The 4802-nt window shown below is 34.2% G+C and overlaps 1 long non-coding RNA gene across 1 annotated transcript; it reads left to right on the top strand.

The window, feature by feature from the left end:
• The first annotated feature begins 1158 nt into the window (after positions 1-1158).
• LOC140146888 (uncharacterized) lies at positions 1159-4460 on the top strand. The gene is made up of 3 exons (XR_011858337.1): positions 1159-1277; positions 2997-3275; positions 4345-4460. It is a non-coding gene; the product is annotated as an uncharacterized lncRNA (long non-coding RNA).
• The last annotated feature ends 342 nt before the right edge of the window (positions 4461-4802 follow it).

Raw genomic sequence — 4802 nt, 5'->3', positions numbered from 1 at the left:
TGTAATCATTTTCATCATGTTTGCCGTCGCGTCGGTACAAAACAAAAACTGCGAAACTCAATCAATTACGCCTGATTTGGTCTCTTCGAGTGTACCGGGTATACCGCGTAACGCACTTCGAGTTGCGCGTGTCAACGCAAAATTGTGGGAACGTTCAGTATCAGAATATCGAAAATTCGTTGTATAGCTAAAAGCTTCAAATTGTATTAATAATAATGTATTATTTGCCCCATATAAGTCAGTAATGTAGAGAGGCCATATTGGTCTATCCGCTCTAATTAAGGTTTTCGTGCATCATTTTTAGACATATGTGCCAGCCGGGTTAGAATTAACTATTAGAGTCTCATCTTTCTGATTTACACGGCTGGCATTTATAAAGAGTAACGTGAGCTAAGATATTTGAGTTGAAAAATGCAGTTTTGTGATCCCCCCTTTTTTTTACCAAAAATGCCAATTATTAAAACAGATATAACTTTGAACTATGAACTTCATATTTGCTGTGGAGAATACATGTCACATGTATTTTCAATATTTGCTAACAAAAAGTTCATCTTTATATCCTGATGCAAATATTTTGGGTGACATGCGTTATATGGAATATGGAACCTGAGGGTCTCACGAGTTTCTCTTATTAAATGCTGCATTATCATTCAGCAGTCACAGCGAATGACAGAAAAATCACAGTGAATATGCTAATCAAACGCAAGTAGCGAACGTTCCAAACGATTTGATGCTGGTAGCGATTTGATGCGGGTGACGTCTGATCGGTAATCGCTTTTCCGATCAAGCGACGGATGTGAGCATGAAAAGTGTCAAAAAAGTAGATTTATGTACAGTATACCTAAGAAAATAGTCATTGCATATCTTTACATGTTTATTGTATTTTAATATTACAACTTGGACAGTGGCGCTTTTTAAGTTCTTTCAATAACCTAGAAGAAATCCAAATCTATATAGTAAGTTCTGAATGTTCAACTCAAGAAAATTATTACATGAACTTGGATTTATTGTAGGTTATTATCCAAATTAATAGTTTACTTTGTATTGGGTTTTATCTACAGGCAACGGATCAACAACAGAAAATTTGACGACTATGACACAATTTACAACTCTTACAAACCCTGTCAGTTCTGCTGAATCAACTTCAGGAGAAGAGGTAATCCCGTCTGAATCTACCACTCCTGTCAGCCATGCTGAATCAACTACAGGAAAAGATGTAACCCGGCCTGAATTTACCACCCCTGTCAATCTAACTACCTTTGCATCATCAACGCAAGGTATAATCATTATGAACTTGTTAAGGGATGGGATATGAACGTTTGGACAATATTTATTGTGGGACATTAGAGCACATCAGACATATCAAATTGCATTCTGAATACGAAGAATGTCCTTCTGATATCAAATAATTTTGATTTTTTGAAATGCGCAATGTAATACACATTTTATGGCAAATGATTAAAATTGATATTTTGATATTTAACAGTACTCGAAGTAAACTTTATAAATCTGATGATTTATACTCAAAGTGTATGTAGGTGGGATGAAAAGCCGATGATCAATTGAAAATTTTGACCTTTCGTATTGAAGATATGGAATTTTTCCCAAAACACCAAAAAAATAGGTCTTTTGGGGGAAAAAATCCATATCTTCAATATGAAAGGTCAAAATTTTCAATTGATCATCGGCTTTTCATCCCACCTACATACACTTTTGTATTATATCGTAAATTTCAAAAAATGAAAATTATTTGATATCAGAAAGACATTCTTCGTATTCAGAATACAATTCGCTATGTCTGATGTGCTCTCATGTCCCACAAAAAATACTGTCGAAACGCTCAAAACGCTCATTCCAGATCCCTTAATTCTAGGTCAAGTATTTTTTAGGAAGACGAAACTCTCTAATTCACCTTCTGCATTGAATATTAGAAGCAGTAAACCATAACCGTTTGTAATGTTTCTCTCTCATGGTATTATACGTAGCACATACTGCTTCTTTCAGCATCTACTTTCACCAGAAATATGCAGAAAATAAAAAGATGCAAAGTATAGTATACTTTCAAAAATAGTACTTACATATCTTATCTTTGACGGTTCTTGTTGAAGGAAGTCTCCGGCAATTATAACATTACGCCTTATATGTTAGAAAAATGATTATCAAGCACGAATCACATGGTTTTATTTAAAACAAACTCATATTGACCATAAAAACGAATAAAACAGCCGGGTCTCACCACGCGATATTCAATATTCTTGCGCCGAAATTTTCTAGTGCAATGACGAAATGGTTATTTGTGCTCAATGAATGTCGTTGCACTCGACAATTTCAGTGCCCGGGAATTTGGAATATCGCGTGTTGTGAGACGACTGTTTTTATTCATTTTATGGCCAATATGAGTTTGTTTAAAATAAAACCATGTGATTCGTGCTTGATAGTAGTTTTCCTAACATATATGGCACAATGTTGTGATTGCCGGAGACTTAGCAGACCGCTTTTTTCCTACTTTAGTTTTGAGAAGACAATTGGTGTATTATGCATCCCAATATTGAATCTGAGGGTTTTTACCAGTTTCTCCCATTAAATGCCGCATTATCATTCAGCAGTTGCAGCGAATGACAGAACAATCACAGTGAATATGCTGATCAAACGTATGTAGCGATTGTACAGCGCTCCAAACTGGTAGCGATTTGATGCTGGCGCCTTCTGATCGGTGATCGCTTTTCTGATCAAAGCGACGTATGTAAAAGCACAAAAAACATTTAAAGAAGTAATACCTAAGAAAATAGTCCTTGCATATCTGTACAGGTTTATTGTAGTTTATTGTTGTATTTCTAGTTTGTTTGGTTTTAATCTAAACCTTGAGAAACATAGAATTATGATTTATAATACATATTATGTAATAAATGCCTGATATGAACATGATAAGGTGAGAATGGCGGCTGTGTACAAATCTCGAGGTGACATTTATTGCTGCTCTTTTATTTCTTACTCAGATCCAACCAATATGTACATGATTTATGAAGCAAGCTTAACAGTATATCAAACATATCTTCAGGTGTATTGGTCCTGGCCTCGTAATGAAACGGTAGATGGCTTTGAGCATGTTCTGATTAAATATAAATTGCACTTAAATGATACGTGGAATGGCAAAATATTATATGTCGAGGCAGATAACAGAACCGCAACGTTGAAAGGGCTAACACCGGGTGAAAAGTATGACGTACAGATATATACTACTAGTCTTCCAACTACTGAAGTTCCTACCACAGGAGGTTGGTGAAATATTTTGAGCTATTGTTTTGGCCAAATGACCTTGTTAAAAGGTTCTATAGAGAAACTTTCTCAGTTAATTATCCAGCAAACTGAAAACGTTTTAAAGGGTTGTATTGTGGGTATTGGTTTTGGCAAAAACTTTTTAATAATATTAAATGTTGGGTTATATAAAAATGGTGTCAAAATGTTACTGTCAATAACATTATGTTACAATATTTTGCAGCAAGTTTTCAAACCGTGTTTTTGAAAATTATGAAAACAATTTACACCCTTTATACACCTTTAAAATATCAAGATTACTATGGTTCTCAATAGCGATGAATTAGTCACGTGAAGAGGACATGGTTTGACGAATGTGGGAAATTATAAAATGCATATTCATATATTTATATTTTTGTATGTTGTAATCATAAAATGCCAACTCATCAGTATTCTCTTAAATTAGTCGATTGAAATATTTCAATCTTTTGACGTCAATCCAAAATGCCAATTGAACTCTTTCCTTAGACTGATAGGGTTACTCCAAAACACAAACGTTGCAAATGGTTGGAATGAGATTCAAACTGAAACTGAAATATTCAATCTTTTATTCAATTGGAAAGGATTTGTCCCTAATTGCAGTCAGCAAAAGATTGAAAAATAATAAAGACTGATAAAAATAAATTCGATTAAGAACCATTCCTTTACATTAAAGATATTGAAAATTCAAATCATTTGAGTGAATATTCAGCATGTTCAGTCGAGAAGGATTTGTCCATAATTACAATCAGCAAAAGAGAGTACACAACAGTGTATACAATATACATGTATATCGGTCCAGTTAACAATGGTTACTTCCCGACACGATTGATCAGTTCCTACTGGTTACTAGTATGAGAATTTGGTGGATCCCTCGATTAGATCATAATGATATTAAAAAAACATTATTGCTTTTGATTTTAAAGACAATTAGTATTCAGGTTGTCTCTTTCTTTACCCACACATATATTCTTTTCTTACCTTTCTTTCTCTATAATAAACCAAATAGTTGAAAATAAATCAAAACATTTGTTTTACTTATTTTAACAGGGGCCGGCTGATCAGACCACAAAATTAAATGACACTGTAGAGGACTTCCATGCAGCTAGAAGTACATCACTTTTAATATAACCTTTAGTTCAGGCAAAAGAAGATTTCACTTTGTCCTTAAGGGAGTACTACACCCCTGGCCAATTTTGTGCCTATTTTTGCATTTTTCTCAAAAATTAGAGCGCATTGGTGACAGGTAAGATATGTATAATTATTATAGGGGCAAGAACTACAACTACTGCATAGAAAATTCAGCAACTCAAGGCAAGTAGTTATTGATTTATTGATCAAATATTGGTTTTCCCTCATTCTTTACTGTAACGCCACAACTGTTGTCTGTGCTGAAATCAAATTTCCAGTGTAGTAGTTGTAGTCCTTGCCCCTATAATATACATATCTTACTTGTCACCAATGCGCTATAATTTTTGAGAAAAATGCAAAAATAAGCACAAAATTGG

This window comes from Amphiura filiformis, chromosome 1 (assembly GCF_039555335.1).
Source record: "Amphiura filiformis chromosome 1, Afil_fr2py, whole genome shotgun sequence".
Taxonomy (NCBI): domain Eukaryota; kingdom Metazoa; phylum Echinodermata; class Ophiuroidea; order Amphilepidida; family Amphiuridae; genus Amphiura; species Amphiura filiformis.
Note: the sequence above shows the minus strand (reverse complement) of the source record. Positions and strands in the feature narration are given on the sequence as shown.